This window comes from Lipotes vexillifer, unplaced genomic scaffold (genome assembly GCF_000442215.2).
Source record: "Lipotes vexillifer unplaced genomic scaffold, Lipotes_vexillifer_v1.1 scaffold304, whole genome shotgun sequence".
NCBI classification, from domain to species: domain Eukaryota; kingdom Metazoa; phylum Chordata; class Mammalia; order Artiodactyla; family Lipotidae; genus Lipotes; species Lipotes vexillifer.
In genome coordinates this window covers 418,593-439,806 of record NW_006788513.1, presented here as the reverse complement: position 1 = coordinate 439,806, position 21,214 = coordinate 418,593, and the positions used below count along the sequence as shown (strand labels likewise).

Sequence of the window (21,214 nt, the reverse complement as noted above, 5' to 3'; positions counted from 1 at the left end):
AAATCAGTAGCCATCCCTCTGCTTGGTCACACATCTTTAGATGAAGAGGGAGCCCCCATTTTTTCTAGGGTGGAGGTTGGACTAGGGTTTCAAGCACTTCAGATATCACTTCTACTTCTTAAACCAGGGATCTGCAGCCAGGAACCCCAGAAGTCAGATAAGATCGAGGCAGCAAGGAGACATTTACTCAGAGGTTTTCCCTGGAATATTGGGGTTCAAGGGGCAGCCTAGTTCTTTCTTGGGATGAAGACCCCACTGGCCAGTCCTGCCTGGAAAACCTGGTTTGTAAATCTATTTTCTGACATGTGGGATACCACACAGACCTAAAATGAAATATGCCCCGAATGAAACATAATCCCTCCCAAACTTATTCCTAGTCATTTATTTTCTGTCACAGTGGATTGTATCAACATCCACCCAGTGGGAAACATCACTCAGGATGTGCACTGTGAACGTCACACTGTCAAAGACTTGTCTACTGATCTCAATAACTCACAACAGGGTTTTTTCTATTTGCCAGCCCCTCCTTACTGACCCTGACACTCACACAGTCATTACCTGGAGCCAGAAGCAAAAGAAAGCTTGCCTGGCCTGGGCACAGAAAGAGAAGGAAGTGTGTTTCTGGGACCTTGCCTCCCAGGCTCTTAACTATGCCCAGTAGTGAACACAGACCTGGGACATCTGAGTCTGACACTCAGACTCAGTCTTCTGTCTTGGGGGGAAGCAGATAAAAAGGCAAAGGGACCAAAAGAGTCCTTTCAACACTCCCTTGTGTTTTACTGTGTTTCTTTTGATCTCTTTGTTAGAATATAGGAAAAGCAAGAGGGAATGTATGTAGTACTTTGGTTTGTCACCAAATCTCAAGCAAAACCACCTATCTGCCTTCTCTTAGATTTCCCGTCATGCTTCGGTTAGTTACTGCCCTCCTTCCTCCTGCCACCATAACACTCAGGACATTTGCTCTCTCTGGGGCAGACCTCCCCTGGGCTGGATGATGAGTCAGGCCCAACAGGGTTCCAGGCCTGGCCTCCTGGGGTGCAGGCACCGCTGTTTACATGGGCCCTGCTTCTTCAATTGGTGGCATTTCTTACCATGGCAGTTGCAGAATTCTGTTTCGACCTTTCTCAGAAGGGTCCCAGAGGAAAGAAGACACAGTGAAGCAGAAAAATAAAACCATGGTCTTTCTCTCCCTGCCATGAAGCTGGCTTATGACAGTTCTGATACAGCTGACAGAGGAACATGTCATGGTGAAAAGTAAACAGATCAACTGCCCTGAAGAAAAGCTGAGACAGAGGCAGGTTCTTGGTGTGAATCAATAAGGAAACTTTGACAGATTGGTGACAGAGTGGCAGCTCAAAACTCTCTACAAGTCAGGAGGCCTTCCACATTCCCACAGCTCACAGTGTAGTTTAGGTATATCATCTTAAAATGTCTGAGCTCGACAGATGGTCTTGTCAACTCCCTCATTTTACAGAGAAGGAAATTAATGGAAGAGAAAGGAAGTGACTCCTGCAAGTTCACCCAGTGCAGACGAAAGTCCAGGTTTCCTGCCTACCTAATTCCCCCCGCCAACCGCAAAAGAGCAAATTATAATTACAACATATATAGTGCTTACTATGTACCAGAAACTGTTCTGAACACTTTACATATGTAAATTCACTTAATACCCAGAATAATTTTTCATTATGCTCATTTTACAGATGAGGAAACTGAGACACAGAGAGGTGAAGTAAGTTTTCCAACACCACACAGTTAACAATAGGTAATCTTTGAACTAAAAGAAGTTAAACTTTGGAGCTTGTCCTAAATGATCATCTCTTATGAACCCAGGCCATTTGTGTTTATGGTCTCTAATCCTGTATGATAACCCTGAAATGACAATATTATTATTGCCATTCAGTCACAGGCTTAGAGAGGTCAAGTGACTTGACTAGACATCTAGAAAGTGACAAAGATGGATTTTATTTCTTTTTATTGTCTAATTGCTCTGACTAGGACTTTCAGCACTATGTTGAAAAGAAGTGGCAAGAGAGGGCATTCTTGTCTTATTCCTAATCTTAGAGAAAAAGCTTTAACATTTTCACCATTGAGTAATATATTAGCTGTGGACTTGTCATATATGGCCTTTATTATGTTGAGGTAATTCCTAGTTTGTTGAGCATTTTTATCATGAAAAAGTGTTGAATTTTGTCAACACAGAATTGCTAAAGCAATCTTGAGAAAAAGAACAAAGCTGAAGACATCACTTCAAAATATATTACAAAGCCACAGGAATGAAAACATAATGGTACTCTCATAAAGACAGATCTATAGGCCAATGGAACAGAATACATAGCCCAGAAATAACCATACATATATGGTCAATTGATATTTGACAAGGGTGCCAAGAATACACAATGGGGAAAAGGGAGTCTCTTCACAAATGAGGTTGGGAAAATTGAATATCCACAGGCAAAAAATGAAATTGGATCCCTACCTTACACCATACACAAAAATCAACTCAAAATGGATAGAAGACTTAGACATAAGACTTGAAACTGTAAAACTGTTAGAAAAAAAACACAGGGGAAAATATTCTTGACATTCAACTTGGCAATGATTTCTTGGATATGATACTAAAAGCACAAGCAACAAATGCAAAAATAGACAAGTGGGACTATATCAAACTCCTACAGGAGCTATAAAAATCTGCTGCACAGCAAAGGAAACCATCAATAAAATGAAAAGGCATCCTACGGAATGGGAGAAAATATTTGCAAACTGTATATCTGATAAGGGATTAATTTCCAAAATGTATAAGGAACTCTTACAACTCAATAGCAAAAAAAACCCCCAATAACCGGATTAAAAAATGGTCAAAGGACTGGAACAGATGTTTCTCCAAAAAAGATATACAAATGGCTAACAGGTATATGAAAAGATGCTCAACATCATTAATTATCAGGAAATGGAAAATCAAAATGACAATGAGATATCACCTCATATCTATTAGGATGACAATTATTAAAAAAACACAAAAGATAACAATTGTTGGCAAAGATATGGAGAAATTGGAGCCCTTGTAACCATTGGTGGGAATATAAAACAGTGCAGCAGCTATGGAAAACAGTATAGTGATTTCTCAAAAAGTTAAAAATAGAATTACTATATGATCCAGCAATCTCATTTTTGGGTATACATCCAAAGAACTGAAGTCAGGATATGGAAGAGATATCTTCATTCCCATGTTAACTTCAGCAGCATTATTCACGATAGCCAAGATATGAAAATAACCCAAGTGTATGACTAAAGAAAATGTGGTATATACATACAATAGAATATTATTCAGCCTTAAAGAAGAAAATCTTGCCATTTGTGACTTGGATGGACATTATGCTAACTGAAATAAGCCAGCCACTGATGGACAACTAGTGCCTGATTCCACTTTTATGATGCATCTATAACAGTCAAACTCATAGAGGCAGAGAATACAATAGAGGTTGCTGAGGGGTGGAGGTATTGGGGTCTTGTTGTTCAATGGGTGTAAGGTTTCAGTCACGCAAGATGAGTAAGTTCTAGAGACCTGCTGTACAACATTGTGCCTATAGTTTGTAATATGGTGTTGTGCACTTCAAAACTTGTTAATAGTGTAGATCTTATGTTATGTGTTTTTATCACAAAACAAGTAAAAATGACATAAGGAAATGTTGGAACGTGTGGGATCTGTCTGTTACCTTGATTCTGGTGATGGTTTCACAGGTTAAAACTCATATGCATGTGAGTTTGCATATGTTTGCATATGTCCAAACTCATCAAATTATATGCATTAAATACGTACAGTTCTTTATGTATCAATTAAATAAAGCTGTTAAGAAATCTAAAAGTAAAGGAGATTTCCTTAATAATCTGGGTAGGTCTGACACAATCCATTGAAAGCCTTAAGAGCAGAATGAGGCTTCCCTGAGGAAGGAGAAATTTTGCCTTTGGGCCATAACTTAACTTCAGTTAGCCTGAGAGTTCCAGCCTGCCTTTCCTGAGGGTATGCTCTAGGGATTTCAGAGCATGTGTCCATACAGCCCGCACAACAGCATAAGCCAATTCCTTGCAATAAATCTCTTAATGTCTATCTTCCACTGGTTCTGTTTCTCTGGTTAACCCTGGCTGACGCACCTTCCCTAATCTTCTCCCTTGGCATTCATACCTTCATATTAAGAAGTGAGTTTTCAGTGACCATCGGTCTTCTCATACTGATATGCCAAAGGTTATTGAACACTTACTTTGTCCCGGGCATTGTTCTAATACCTTGACATGCTCTGATAGTTAATCTTCACAGCAACCCCATCAGTGGGACACTATTATTGTTATCTCCACTTTACAGATGAGGAAACTGAGACACAGAGAAGTGAATGATCTCCTGCTATTATGGAATATTTTGGGTTTTAAAGTACAATTGGCTTTAACATCAGAGTTCTCAGGATCTGAATGTGATCCAGGTCCTGGGAGGCCAGGGTGAGCTACCCAAACTGTGGTTATAAAATTGCATAACTGCGGCTCATCACTGCAGAATTCTCATGTTTAAAGGAAATCTGTTCTTCCCTTGCCTTTTAAAGTTTTATATATGTTTTAACATTGTAACCTGTCATTTGTCCAGGTGAAGTAGGGTTCACTGTCCACTTTCTCTTGGCTCCTTGGTTACACCACCCCCAAAGCTTCCATTGCAATCTGTTTACATTTGCTTTAACGTGTCTCCAGCTACATGGTCAACACTGGTCTCTATCCAATACTTGAAGGAAACTTGAGTACTCAGCTTTCTATCAGAGTTTAGCACAGTTCTTGGGCACAAGTAAGAACTCAGATAAATCTGTGATGAGTTCATGAAAAAGGTCTTTCTCCTTAAGTTGAGTGGATGGCAGTCCTCAGATTGGCCCTATTTCCACACTGCAAAGGGAAGGTACTGCAATCAACTGGTTAATTTTTATTAAAGGAGATGATCAAACTCGGTAATATGTTTTGGTGGTGGTAGATATAGGCACAGGCAAAGGATTGTCTGCATGGGATTATGGACACGGTTTAATTGTTGTAGACACAGGGGCCAGGGCCTGGGAAGCAGCAGGCCGAGTTCTGTCCTCGCTCTGCAGATAGCACTGTGAGACCTTAGGGTGTCTTCTCAGTATCTCTGTGCTTCAGTTTCCTTCTCTATGAAATGGGTGTCTGGGGAATGGGAGCTGGAGTGAGTGCTCGCTGAGGTCCTTTCAGATCCAGAATTCCCTAGTTACATGGCATTGCATCTTTATTCCTTTTTCAACTCTCTGTTCCAAAGTTTGAGATAATTAAAGTCATAAAATTCTTAATTATTTATCAATACCTGATAATGTAACACTACTCCCTTTATTTTCTTTTTTTTAATTAATTTTTATTTGAGTATAGTTGCTTTACAATGTTGTGTTAGTTTCTACTGTACAGCAAAGTGAATCAGCTATACATATACATGTATCTCCTCTTTTTTTGGATTTCCTTCCCATTTAGGTCATCACAGAGCATTGAGTAGAATTCCCTGAGTTATACATAGGTTCTAATTAGTTATTTATTTTATACATAGTATCAATAATGTATATATGTCAATCCCAATATCCCAATTCATCCCACCCACCCCTTCCCTCCTTGGTGTCCATACATTTGTTTTCTATGTCTGTGTCTCTATTTCTGCTTTGCCAATAAGATCACCTATACCATTTTTCTAGATTCCACATATATGTGTTAATATATGATATTTGTTTTTCTCTTTCTGACTTATTTCACCCTGTATGACAGTCTCTAGGTCCATCCATGTCTCTACAAATGACCCAATTTCATTCCTTTTTACAGCTGAGTAATATTCCATTGTGTATATGTACCATATCCTCTGTATCCATTCCTCTGTTGATGGACATTTAGGTTGCTTCTATGTCCTGGCCATTGTAAATAGTGCTGCAATGAACATTGGAATGCCTGTGTCTTTTTGAATTATGGTTCTCTCTGGGTATATGCCCAGTAGTGTGATTGTTGGGTCATATGGTAGTTGTATTTTTAGTTTTTCAAGGAACCTCCATACTGTTTTCCATAGTGGCTGTATCAATTTACGTTCCCACCAACAGTGCAAAGGGTTCCCTTTTCTCTACACCCTCTCCAGCGTTTATTGTTTGTAGATTTTTTAACGATGGCCATTTTGACTGGTGTGAGGTGATACCTCATTGTAGTTTTGATTTGCATTTCTCTAATAATTAATGATGTTGCATTTCTATTCACTACTCTCCCTGTTAAAGGAGATATTAATAGTGATTTGCATTTCTCTAACAATTAGTGATGTTGTTTAATCTTTTCATGTGTTTGTTGGCCATCTGTATGTCTTCTTTGGAGAAATGTCTATTTAGGCCTTCTACCCATTTTTTGATTGGGTTGTTTGTTTTTGGATATGGAGCTGCATGAGCTGTTTGTATATTTTGGAGATTAATCCTTTGTCAGCTGTTTCATTTGCAAATATTTTCCCCCATTCTGAGGGTTGTCTTTTCTATGGTCACCTAATCTATGACAAAGGAGGCAAGACTATACAATGAAGAAAAGATAGCCTCTTAAATAAGTGGTGCTGGGAAACCTGTTCAGCTACATGTAAAAGAATGAAATTAGAACACTCCCTAACACTATACACAAAAAATAAACTCAAAATGGATTAAAGACCTGAATGTCAGGCCAGACACTATAAAACTCTTAGAAGAAATATAGGCAGAACACTCTTTGACATAAAACGTGAGATCTTTTTTGACCCACCTCCTAGAGTAATGAAAATAAAAGCAAAAATAAACAAATGGGACCTAATTAAGCTTAAAGGCTTTTGCACAGCACAGGAAACCATAAACAAGACAAAAAGACAATTTCCTTTGTTTTCTTTCACTAGGTATATTTATATCCCTTGGACAACTGAAAGTCAGTTGTTCATCTTCTCATGGTGATTCTCACAAGAGCACCATGAGATGGCAGGTCCATTTTCACAGAAGGTGATCCTAAAATTCAATAGAGCAACTGAAGGTGGATTATTCCCAAGCACAGAGCTAGCAAGAGTTGAATTAGGCTGTGGACCTGGATTTATTTCTCCATACTCAGGACCCTTTTCATTATACCACATAGCTTCATAACATACTCATGCCATGTGCCTTTTCAATGGCAGGCCTTTTTTCTTTCTTTTTTCTTTTTCTTTTTTTTTAACTAACCAACTAAATCATGGATATCTGACCTCTCCCAGGGAAGAATATACCTATATACATTTTTAACGTTCTTTTTGATAATAATCACTCTAAGATTGCCCAGAATGATTAATCTAGGTGGGGCCTTACTGAGCTCATTTAAAGGTAGAATTTTAAATTGAGACCAACAAAATTAAATGCTAACAGAATAAGTAACATAGGAACCAAACTGTGTTCTAACATCACTTAGTCTAGACCAGTCTCCTAACTGCAGCTTTTGGGAAATCAGACAATCTGATTTCTATCATTTTAAGGAGTTTTAGGCAAATACATAAAATTATATTTCAGGATAGCTATGATTAGGGATTTGGGACAATTTCATTCATAATTTAGTACTTGGAATTGTTTCTTTTTTGTTAAAATTTAATGACAGCCCTTAACACAAAATCGGTTTAATGGTTTACACAGGACTGTAAACATCTAAAACAGAGTATCAAATGTATATTTGCTTATCTGGTGGTTGTGACTTGAGCACAGGCAGACCTTGGTAGAGTGTGTCCATGGGAAGAGGATCCATGCCCCTTTGATTATTTTCTCATCACTTGATTGCTTTTACTCACTGCAGACTTGGCAATAACCTTCGGACATCACCGCAGCTAGTTGGATGGGAATTAAAAGCAGCTCCCCCATTTGTAACATGAACACTTTGATTTGGACCTCTGAGGTTTGGCAGAGCAGGATGCCACAGGGAGTGAAGACAGAAATCTTCACAGTAGAGCAGGGATAAAGCTGGACCCTGAGAGATGGGCATATGCAGCATCCAGATGGAGGGGAGAGTTTCTCAAATAAACAAAATGTAGGTACAGCTCCAGAAATGGTGGGCAGGGCTGGGGCCTCAGCCACGTGCATCTCTGGCAGTCATCTTTGCTGTGCTGGTGGGCAGGACTAGCAGACATCTGTCTGTATGAGAGCCTGAGTATCTTCTGGGGACTCAACCTAAGGTGAGGAGAGAGTGGGGCAACAAGATGGGCCCAAGAACAAAGAACCACATCTTAGAGGAGTGGGGCAAGGCTGAGTAGAGTCTGGTGACAAACGCTCAGAATTTTCCACAGGTCTAACCCCTATGGATTCATGTCTGAGTTCTGGGGAGGGAGCTGTAAGTAGAAAAGTAGCTTGAAAGAAAAGTTTTCACAAAATAGCAGGGTCTTATGTAGGTCAGGAGAACAGAGGAGTTAGATGCACTAAGAGGCCCAGATTTAAGCATCCTGAGGGCTCAGTGTTTCTCCATGCAGGGAAGGTGTTGCTCGGGGCTGAGGGCAGAAGGGGTGGGTGCTCTGTGCTCATCCTGGGGGTGCACCGCCTTCATCATCAGTGCCCTATGTCCAGACTGATAGGGCTCCTTCTAATCCTGAGACTCAGACCAGGTGCTCAGTGGGAGAAGCATCCCAAAGCACGAGTTCCCCTTGCAGACTTGGGTCAGTGCCATTTACCTCACTCTGCTCCTTACATCTGTTTTTTTCTAAATGATGGGGACTTTTTATTGTAAAAGGCAAACTGAAGTTTATTGAACGTTTGTTCCTATATGCCTAATAATATGTTTTTTTTTCATTTAATCAACTTTGTTGAAGTATAAATCATATACGCAATAAAATTTCATGATATTACCCGCAAGCTTCTGGCTTGGGTGATGCAGTGTACCATTCACCTGGGTAGGAATCACAGGAAGAATAGGCTTGAGGACCAAGGGATAGTTTAGTATTTGGTCATGTCAAATGTTGAATCCCACATTCTTGACCTCTAATAAACACCGTGAATCTCCGGACTCATGACAGGTAATCATTGTTTCTTCTAGAAAAATGCCTGTGTCTTTATTCCTAAATGAGCCATGCTGGTCGTGGTTTATTGATTGCTGTAATTTGATGCCTGGAGGCAACCTCCATTGGTCCCTGAGGAGGAAAAGGTGCTTGAAGACCGGAAAAGAACAGATGACTCGATTCGTATGGCTTAATCAGTCTGAAAACCACAAACTGGCAACGTGGGTCTTGCGGCAGCCAGGAGGGAGCCCTGGTGCAGCCAGGCAGCTTGATTACAGTATGTTTCTGACATAAGCTCGTTTACTTGCTTCTCTTGTTTAATTATTTCCCATGGAACCATCATAGGTGTTCAAGACTTGGAGGTTTTAAAACAAGGGAATAAAACAGATCCTAAAATCATAGAGGAACGAGCCATTCCTAACCAATCGCATGAAATAATTTATGGAAAACAGATTTGTTATTGCCACGCCCAAGCCAATTCTGGGAGTTTAAACTGGACTAACCCTCTATCCACAGACAGTATAAAATAATTGAGGCATTCCAGTCAGAGTCACAAACATTGTTCTGGATCCTCCTGCCTCATCACCACCACTGACTGGTCCCTGCTCCGTTCCCATGTTTACAATGTTTCTTTGGCTTGCTGGGGCATCCAGCTTATCCTTTGGGCACCAGGGGACCTTGCATGCTCATGCTCTTCAGGGCCTGGCTACTCCTTGAGACCCTCTCACTCATGTCTCTTGTGAGCAGACATCACTTCTGACCCTGGTCTGTATCCTGAGTCTTCATCCAGGAACTGGCTTCTGACTGAAGACTTGTGTAGATTTACCCCAGCCACCCTTGAAACCAAGCTTCCGGTGGTCCAATACTTTTTATTAACTTCATTTAGTTCCTTGTGATGGGGTCCCTCTGTCACTCAGCCTTTCTACATACAACCAGCCCTTTCTGGTCAATCTATACCTCCCTGAGCCATGCTGCCTACTTAGCGAGTGTGAGGAAGAGTCTATAGTTCCTACATGAAACAAGAAAACCAAACAACTGTACTAAGTTGTTAGCCTAAAATTACTACTGGTGAAACTCTCCTTGTCAGAGAGAATAATTTCTCCTCTTCTAAACAATAATTATTATAGACAGACTTTTGAGTCGAACACTTTCCTGCGAGATAGGAGGGCTTGGTTCTGCATCAACCAGGAAGATACCCTATTCTTTTCATCTGGATGGAGTCAGACACACATTTGCAAGATGGACAAGTAGAGAGATGAGATTTTGACAGTATAAAGCAGGGGCTCTGACCTAGCTTATCAGACTAATTACCCAAGTAATTGAACCTTTCTTCTCATTCCATTTCTATCACTGTACAGAGCAATAGCTTTATTTGTCTCTGGGGAAATGACACAGACCTTCTTTACCCATGGATGGGTGTAAACCCATCCATTCACTGATAGGAAGGCCCTCCTAGTAACAGGCTCATCAATAGCTATTTTAAAAGGCAGCAAAAGTAGTGGAAAATAATTAGAATTTTTTTCTGGCTTTCATAATAGTCAATGTATTTTCAATGGTGGTTTATGATAAATGGACCTGAGTTTCCATCTAAATTGCATTCTCCACATCAAGGTTATAATTTTAAAGGGCAGAAATCAAAATCCATATGGTAGCAAAGCATTTTAAAAGTTAATTTCATAGAGCACCATGTTTATGGGAGGTTAATAGGGTATTAATAAAAAATAAAAAAGGGCTGAATTCTCAAATAAGCTTGGGTTACCCTGAGATAATAGAAGTTAAACAGTTTTCTCTATTGCAGACTTTGAAATGCCAATGTGAGGCCAACCAGCCATCAAGGGCACAAAATTTAATGAGGCATTTGTTCTTAGGGCACCACAAGTACAGGGTTGTCACTTGTGTAAAGCTGAGAGTGACAGCTTCCTTAAATTTTGTGCCAATAATCCTTTTGCCTTCCCCTACTCCAGGTCCTGCTAATGTGTATTGTGAATAATTTCCAAGATTAGGGCATAATACACAGTATATAATACACAGCTTACTTGGCCAAGGAACTTGGCTGTGTATTTGTAGAGTGAGTGGAAAAGAAGGATGCCCTAGGCAGGTGGGCAGTACATTCTGGAGAAGCTGTGCTTGGATGCAAATTCTTTCTCCCAAATCCATCTTATTTTTCTGTTTTGGCAAGTTTTACGGTGAGCTCACATTTTCCTTAAGCTCTGTGTCAGTGATACAAAAATCCCTGTTTCCTTATGATCAGCATTTATCAGGGGATTTAAAAAAAAGCTACAAAACAAAATGTTTGTTCCTCCTTTATTGATGGATTCATTGCCTGTATCAGTATGAATGATGCCTTGGCAAAAATGGGAGCAGAATAGCCCATTATGCTAAGGGATATAAATTATCTTTGATGGAGAAGATCCCTGTTCATCAATACTGATGTAGCTGTGTCATCAATTTAATAGCTGAACACTCAGGACCATTAAACCTAGCACTGTTTGCCTTACCATTATTTATAATAGTGCCCAAGAGTAACATGTAATTAACTACATGACTGACTGACAAAGCAAACTGCAGGGTGATCAATCATATTGTATAAACACTTGTCACCAGGCTACATGCGGGATGAGAAGGTTGACTTGTGATGTTTCAGTGCTACCCTGTCTAGACTGTTGCTCTGGGCTGGTGTGAGGCCCACCACTGATGGGGACTTTATTCTCAGATCCAGATTTAAAGTTGGTGGCTGTACCTTGATATTCAGTCTCATCTTGCCATCTAGTTTGACCTTTGGGAGGGTGACCAATATGAAGAATCTGTCAGTTCCTCTTTATCTAGAATGGCTTCCTCTTTTTAGGTCCCCCCAAACTCATGATTTTTTCCTTTGCCTAGTCCCTACTTTCACTAAGTTTTCCTACTGCCACTTGCCTTTAAAGCAATCAATTTCCCCTCTTCTCCAGGTTTCCCCTCACTACAGCTATTTTGTAACTTGTCCTCCTCTTTGAGCTGATCGGGAATGACTTCACCACAAGCAAGGGGAGATGAGGCATGGTCAGATTTTCTCTATCATGCAGGGACTGTTTTGTAAAGTTTACTGTCAGCCCACAGGGTTAGCCTTCTACCTGTGACAGCTACTTGTAACTTCAGAAACTCCAGGTCCTGTGTGGCCAAAAGGAAGACTGAGACTGTTATGGAGATTAATTCCAGAGAGAAAAATGGCTGATGGAAAGATATGCCTCCTCCATCAGCATGAGTTTCTTCTGTGTGAATACTGAGGCTAATATGCAAGAGTCTAACACAGCTGCATGTAGAAATTGGACCCTGTTCTTAGGTGGGGTCTTCCCTGAAATGGGGAGGCATTATTTCAAGTATTAACATAGAGGAAGAGTAAGGTTCTTAGGGTGGAGAAAAAGAGAATTCTGTACCTCTGTCTTGGTATCTCTTCCTTAGGTCTAGACCAGGATGCCAGATACCTGGCACAGGCATAGTCATTCCCCCACTACTTCTTGTCCATCCTCTCATACTTGCCCATTGAAGACATCACCAGTCAATCACACTTTCCTCACTTAGACCCCTCCTCAATCCAACATCCCAGGCAGTCATTATTTATTGTTCAGAGTTGGAATATAAGATTCAAACCTGTTTCGTACTGTCAGTCTCAAGTCTGATAAGTAAGGATGCATGTTTGTAGGGTGAGTGCTAGGAGGAAAAGAACTACCTGAATGTCATTGCCTTACCCATTGGGGCAGGGAAGGGATATAAGCCCTGAAGAGTGAATATTATCTTATAAACCACATCATTTTCACTTAAGAGTACTCCCTGGAACTAAAATCTAGTTCTTTGAGAAGATAAACAAAATAGATAAACCATTAGCCAGACTCATCAAGAAAAAAAAGGGAGAAGACTCAAATCAATAACATTAGAAATGAAAAAGGAGATAACTGACACTGCAGAAATAAAAAAGATCATGAGAGATTACTACAAGCAACTCTATGCCAATAAAATGGACAATCTGGAAGAAATGGACAAATTCTTAGAAATGCACAAACCACCAAGACTGAATCAGGAAGAAATAGAAAATATGAACAGACCAACCACAAACACTGAAATTGTGATTAAAAATCTTCCAACAAACAAAAGCCCAGGACCAGATGGCCTCACAGGAGAATTCTATCAAACATTTAGAGAAGACTTAACACCTATCCTTCTCAAACTCTTCCAAAATATAGCAGAGGGAGGAACACTCCCAAATTCCTTCTATGAGGCCACCATCACCTTGATACCAAAACCAGACAAGGATGTCACAAAGAAAGAAAACTAGAGGCCAATATCACTGATGAACATAGATGCAAAAATACTCAACACGATACTAGCAAACAGAATCCAACAGCACATTAAAAGGATCATACACCATGATCAAGTGGGGTTTATTCCAGGAATGCAAGGATTCTTCAATATACGCAAATCTATCAATGTGATTAACCATATTAACAAATTGAAGGAGAAAAACCATATGATCATCTCAATAGATGCAGAGAAAGCTTTTGACAAAATTCAACACCCATTTATGATAAAAACCCTGCAGAAAGTAGGTGTAGAGGGAACTTTCCTCAATATAATAAAGGCCGTATATGACAAGCCCACAGCCAACATCATCCTCAATGGCGAAAAACTGAAAGCATTTCCACTAAGGTCAGGAACAAGACAAGGTTGCCCACTCTCACCACTCTTATTCAACATAGTTTTGGAAGTTTTAGCCACAGCAATCAGAGAAGAAAAGGAAATAAAAGGAATCCAAATCGGAAAAGAAGAAGTAAAGCTGTCACTGTTTGCAGATGACATGATACTATACATAGAGAATCCTAAAGATGCTACCAGAAAACTACTAGAGCTAATCAATGAATTTGGTAAAGTAGCAGGATACAAAATTAATGCACAGAAATCTCTGGCATTCCTATATACTAACGATGAAAAATCTGAAAGTGAAATCAAGAAAACACTCCCATTTACCATTGCAACAAAAAGAATAAAATATCTAGGAATAAACCTACCTAAGGAGACAAAAGACCTGTATGCAGAAAATTATAAGACACTGATGAAAGAAATTAAAGATGATACAAACAGATGGAGAGATATACCATGTTCTTGGATTGGAAGAATCAACATTGTGAAAATGACTCTACTTCCCAAAGCAATCTATAGATTCAATGCAATCCCTATCAAACTACCACTGGCATTTTTCACAGAACTAGAACAAAAAATTTCACAATTTGTATGGAAACACAAAAGACCCCGAATAGCCAAAGCAATCTTGAGAACAAAAAATGGAGCTGGAGGAATCAGGCTGCCTGACTTCAGACAGCTGGAGGAATCAGGCTCCCTGACTTCAGACTATACTACAAAGCTACAGTAATCAAGACAGTGTGGTACTGGCACAAAAACAGAAAGATAGGTCAATGGAATAGGACAGAAAGCCCAGAGATAAACCCACGCACATATGGACACCTTATCTTTAATAAAGGTGGCAGGAATATACAGTGGAGAAAACTGGACAGGTATATGTAAAAGAATGAGATTAGATCACTCCCTAACACCATACACAAAAATAAGCTCAAAATGGATTAAAGACCTAAATGTAAGGCCAGAAACTATCAAACTCTTAGAGGAAAACATAGGCAGAACACTCTATGACATAAATCACAGCAAGATCCTTCTTGACCCATCTCCTAGAGAAATGGAAATAAAAACAAAAATAAACAAATGGGACCTAATGAAACTTAAAAGCTTTTGCACAGCAAAGGAAACCATAAACAAGACCAAAAGACAATCCTCAGAATGGGAGAAGACATTTGCAAATGAATCAACTGACAAAGGATTAATCTCCAAAATTTACAGGCAGCTCATGCAGCTCAATAACAAAAAAATAAACAACCCAATCCAAAAATGGGCAGAAGACCTAAATAGACATTTCTCTAAAGAAGATATACAGACTGCCAACAAACACATGAAAGAATGCTCAACATCATTAATCATTAGAGAAATGCAAATCAAAACTACAATGAGATATCATCTCACACCAGTCAGAATGGCCATCATCAAAAAATCTAGAAACAATAAATGCTGGAGAGGGTGTGGAGAAAAGGGAACCCTCTTGCACTGCTGGTGGGAATGTGACTTGGTACAGCCACTATGGAGAACAGTATGGATATTCCTTAAAAAACTAAAAATAGAACTACCATAGGACCCTGCAATCCCACTACTAGGTATATACCCTGAGGAAACCAGAATTCAGAAAGAGTCATGTACCAAAATGTTCATTGCAGCTCTATTTACAATAGCCCGGAGATGGAAACAACCTAAGTGCCCGTCGTCGGATGAATGGATAAAGAAGATGTGGCACATATATACAATGGAATATTACTCAGCCATAAAAAGAAACGAAATTGAGCTATTTGTAATGAGGTGGATAGATCTAGAGTCTGTCATACAGAGTGAAGTAAGTCAAAAAAAAATGTCATGAAGAACCTAGGGGTAAGACAGGAATAAAGACACAGACCTACTGGAGAACGGACTTGAGAATATGGGGAGGGGGAAGGGTGAGCTGTGATAGGGCGAGAGAGAGACATGGACATATATATACTAACAAACGTAAGGTAGATAGCCAGTGGGAAGCAGCCGCATGGCACAGGGATACAGGCTCGGTGCTTTGTGACCGCCTGGAGGGGTGGGATAGGGAGGGAGACAAAGAGGGAAGAGATATGGGAACATATGTATATGTATAACTGATTCACTTTGTTATAAAGCAGAAACTAACACACCATTGTAAAGCAATTATACCCCAATAAAGACGTTAAAAAAAAAAAAAAGAGTACTCCCTGGGTTTACTTTCTATTTGTTCTTACCTGTCTGTTAGGACCATTTGGTTTGAGTAATTTGGCTTTGTCATAGCTAGACCTTACAGCACTCAGAGGAGAACCATATGTCCATGGTTGGGTCAGAGTTAAGTGGGAAACAGGTTACCTTGAGACTGCTAATTAATAAACACTCCTAGGAAGCCTAGGTCCCATAGTTCAGCTGCTTTTTCTTACTCTGAGATTCTTCCTCCTACTGACAACTTTAGTGATCCTGAGTGCTCTATTTTATTTAAAAAGGTAGCTTTCATTTTTGCCACCTTGCCAAGACTGTCAAGAATCATAATGAGGCAGCAAAAAAATATTTCATTCACAGAAATTACCATTCCATCCGTTTTCTTCCCACCTCTGATGATGATGATTTCCCTGGTATGAGTTTCTAAGAGAGCCACAGGAAACTTGTTTTCTTCTCCTTCTGTCCTTACTTAGAAGCTTAAATTTTTTTTAACATCTTTATTGGAGTATAATTGCTTTACAATGTTGTGTTAGTTTCTGCTGTATAACAAAGTGGATCAGCTATACATATACATATATATTCCCATATACCCTCCCTCTCGTGTCTCCCTTCCACCCTCCCTATCCCAGCGGTTGCCACAAAGCACCTAGATGATCTCTCTGTGCTATGCAGCTGAGAAGCTTAACCTTTAAGATGCTCTCTGGAGCTTTGATCTATGAAGAGCTGAACAAATTGGCAAACATGGAGTTTGTAATATCTTATTTTTCATATTTCCAGCAGTTACCTTGGCAAGCAGGTATGTGCTCTATAAACCTAAGTACTGACTTGACATGTGGATCAAAGAGAGTTTTTAAGCAACCTGCAAGCAGCTGCTCTTGGAGGATTCAGCTTGGCATGTAATCTAATTCAGCTGAAAGATGTGGACATATAATAACTACTACACAGACCATCATTCTCCTCTGTGTCTCTCTGGTCATGAACAAATCATTCATTTGGCAGGTTCTTTGTAATTCCACTAATTAAGGGAAAACTATTGGTCTTTTTGGCCCTAAGTCAGGATTCTACAAAATTTTCCTTCAAAACCCAAACATCATCCAACCAAAAGCAGGGGGTAGAATTAAGGTACAGATTTAATATTTATTTTTAAACTTTTAATTGGCATTTGACCTGGTGACTGGCCTGGCGTTTGTTGGGATTCACCCCGGCCCATCATGGAGAAACATGAATCCACTTTTGTTCAAGCAACTTGTCTTTGGGATTTTATTGGTTTCATAACCCAGGTAAGTGGGTAAGAGTAACTCAAAGGGCAGAGGAAGAAAAGACACAGAGGCTTACCGTGAAGGTACTGAATCCCTTCTGTGCACATCTATACTACTGTTTCAACCATTACCTCATTCATTCAACCCAACAACATTCTCCCAACACATTCTCTGCAGGCTGCCAGGAAACACGCAATATACAAAATGAGTTTAAAAATGTGGTCACTGACCTCAAGGAGCTTGCCATCTAGTAGGGAAGGTAAACATATATTGGAAGTAACCTAAAACCAGAGCAAAGTTGTCTGGCAATTTATTAGGAACTGTAGAGAAAGGTTTGAGTGAAAGCAAAAAAGGAGCGTCATCTGTTGTGTGTCCTCATTGCACGGGAGAACAGGGACAGAGTCTTATTTGTCTTTGTAACTTGTGCCAGGGAAAAAGTAGGTGTTCAATAAATGCTTGATGAATGCAGCTGATAGAAAACACGGAAAATTCTTGGAGGAAGTCCTTTTTGAAGCAGAACTGGAAGGAAACATGGAGCTTAGGTTAACAAAGAGGAAGGAGGAGGAAATACTATGTAGGAAACTGAAGGAGCTTAGACATGGTGAGGGGCAGCCTGCTGGAGCAGAAGGGAAGGACAGAATAGAGAAAGAGAACAACCGTACATTGATGACATTCATCCTTAGTCTGGGCTTCCTCCCAGATCTGACCCCAATCAGAAGTACTTAGAGAAATAATACACGCTCTTGTTCCTAACCAAGTGATGGGGATACTGCATTGTTCTTATGGAAATAGAGTCTTCCTGGGGTCTTCTGAAGCTCACAAATGTCTTAGTTCAGCCTTCTTAAACTTTAGTATACACAAGAATCTTTTGGAAGGCTTGTTAAAATACAGATTTCTGGGCCCCATCAGCAAACTTTCTGATTCAGGAGATTTGGGGTAAGGAATGAGAATTTGTACTTCTAACAAGTCTTCTGGTGATGCTGATATGCTAGTTCTGTGACCACAGTTTGAGAACCACTGTCTTAGATAAACATACAGTTACCTTCCCTCATATTTACACCATTTCCCAAGACATGGAGAGAATCAAATGCCATAAGATGGCTGTGATGATCAGATATTTTTAAAATGTCTGCTGAAGGTGGCTGTTTCAAAGATGCTTGGTTTCAGGTGATATAAGATTTCTGCATTAATTTCCAATTTATAAATGACTATAACTCTGGAAGTTCTTACTGTTAACTGGATGTTGAGAACTCAGAACAGCAAAGTTGTAAATAGTGTTTAGGTCTCCAGCTCACCACAAAAGCCCAGGTCACCTTAAATATATCATCTAATGCACTCAGTTGTGCAATAGATAATCACAGAAAATAACACCATGGTCATACCACTAGTTAAGTCAAACACAACCTTGAACATGTGTGCTTCACTCTGTCCAACAGATGATACTTAGAAGTTATATGGGAACTATATTTTGATAAGTTTATTTTAGTACATTAGGAACTTCACTAATTGGATGATCTTTAACCAAAGAGGAGCATGGAATAAAAATAATGAAATGGTGCATAAAGGAGTTCTTAAAACCTTTGTGCTTTTTAAGTTGGATTTTCTTTTAATATATCACAGTTACTTGTAGGAAAGAAGATTTGGTTCAGATAGGCATCTCAGCCCATTACGGCACTGACTTTGAATGTGTTACTGGAGGCTGGCCTTCAGAACATCTGCTCCTCGCACATCCCTCTTCTGAGGGTTTCTGCCCACACAAGCTGCCACAATGGTGACTCTTGCCTGTGCTCCACTGAAGTGGGCACTTTGTCTAAGGACAACCCACCTGTAGGTTGGCCAGGAGTCTATGAGATGATCTGGTGTGGAAGCTTTGTTCTTCATGGACAACGGGAACTAATTAGACCAATCAAAACTTGAGACAGAGAGAAAGAATGAAGCAGCTGGTTTTGGGAATAGTAGCTGAAGGACACAGGGAGACTAGCCAAGTTGCCACAATGGTAGAGCATGAGAATAGATATTTGTGAACCCCTGTTGCTTAGGAGGTTGACCAAATGACCCAGTCACTTGTGCTGCTCTGAATTCTGAATGATTTATTGAGTCAAACTACTTAGTAAGCTCTGTGAGACCTAGTGGTTTAGCAGTTCCCAGAATCCCGAAGCCGTAGCAAAACCCCCATATCTTCTTCCTGTTTTTCAGTGAGTTCTTACATAACTCACCCAAACTAAAGGCCATCAAAATTCCTTTTAACAAAAATAGGCTAACCAACATAAACTCCTATGGAAATCCCCTAGTGACAGATTAGCTGAAGAATTGGGATAGTATTTCTCTCCTCTCCCTCCTGATGACTCCCAACTGATGGACTAGGAAGTTAAAATCCTCATACCTTTGAATTCATCAGAACTGAAGGCACATCAAAATGCAAGGAATTAAGGAACAGACAGTACATAAAGGAGAAAGGAAGAATGGGAGTCAGCAGATCAGCCCTTCATTTGTGTTGACAAACGAAGGTGCAAAGTCTCTGATGAGCTGCATCTATAAATAATTAGCTTTTCCAGTCTCTGTGAGGCTTTGGCCAATTGGTACAGGCCCACTAGGGATAATAAGGGCTGGAAATGCTGCCAACAAGCTCAGCTATAACATGAGCCAGAGGAAAATGTGCTTCAGATACTCACGCTGCACTCATGTGATGTAGATTTATAGGGTCTAAGCACTGTTCTGAGGAGTGTTGGTATTCTTAGATTCATTAAATGGGAAATTATTCACCATGTCTTGTCTCAAGCATGTCACTGACATCTTAGTATCTTAGTTCAATAGTAATTTGGGGATCATTCCAGTAGGACTCTCTAATTTTAAGGATAAGAAAACTGAGGGTGGACTTCACAAAATTTATTCATGATACTATTGATTTTAAAGTCTTGCTCTACTTGCTTTTAGCTCAGAGGCAGTAAAAACTTCATCTTACTGACCTATTCAGTCACTTATTTTGTGGAGCCATTTATAATAGCTCCCCAGACTCACTTTCCCACAACAGCAGCTATGCCTGTAAGTTTTAAAATAACCGTCACATATCTTGTCTCATCTGATCCTCTCAACAGCCCTTTGAGATGGGCATATATGTATCATTTCCATTTTACATATGAAGAGGCTAAAGCTCAGAAAGGCTAGGCCACTTTTTGGAAACCCAGATTCTCTGATGTCTAATCCAGATGTCTTTCCAATGAATAACATATTTGAAAACAATTTGTAAACTAAAATTTGAAATAGAAGCACTAGTCTTCATCATAACCCTCACCTTAATTTCCATGTCATATTCTCTGGAATAGAGCAAAGGTCCATCCTTAAGGACAGTGTCTTATTCGTACCTTTGGTTCTCTGAATACTTTGCAATTACAGCAATTTTCCACAAATTAACTCAGAATCTCCACTGGATTATAAACAGGATCCTTTAGAATGCTGGTAACTTTAAAAAATTCCCCCCCACAAAACATTCTGGCCATTTTCTTCAGAGGCTTCTGTTTGACACCAACATTAACCTACCACCACCCAAACCATTAATTCATTCATTCACCATTTCTTGGGCAACTACTATGTGCCAGACATTGTGTTAAAGGCTAAAGATATACAGATGAAAAGGTGGGTACCTGTTTTCCCATGAGCATATAATTTAGTGTGTGTAGGGAGGTGAGGTACTAGGCAGAGAAGGGGGAAATAAGAAAGACAGGCAAACACACCAACAAATGACATATCTTTACTATATTAGAGATGAGGACAGGTTACTGTAAAAGCACAGAAGAAGGTTCTAAGTCAGAAGGAGGGGTCAGGGAAGGCATTTTGGAGGAGATGATACGCATCTCAGGAACCTTCCCTCTGTAATGACTACCTGCCCTTATGAATCTACAGGAGAGCTCTTCGTGCCAGTCAAGATGGCTACAGATGGAGATTGGTTCAAGATGGTAGAATGGAAGGACGTGATCTCACTCCCTCTTGCGAGAACACCAGAATCACAACTAACTGCTGAACAATCATTGGCAGGAAGACACTGGAATTCACCAAAAAAGATACCCCACATCCAAAGACAAAGGAGAAGCCA

General features: G+C 39.9%; 1 protein-coding gene across 1 annotated transcript in view; it reads right to left on the bottom strand.

The window, feature by feature from the left end:
• CPNE4 (copine 4) overlaps positions 1–21,214 on the bottom strand; it is a 422,791-nt gene that overhangs the window by 43,933 nt on the left and 357,644 nt on the right. The window lies entirely within an intron of this gene.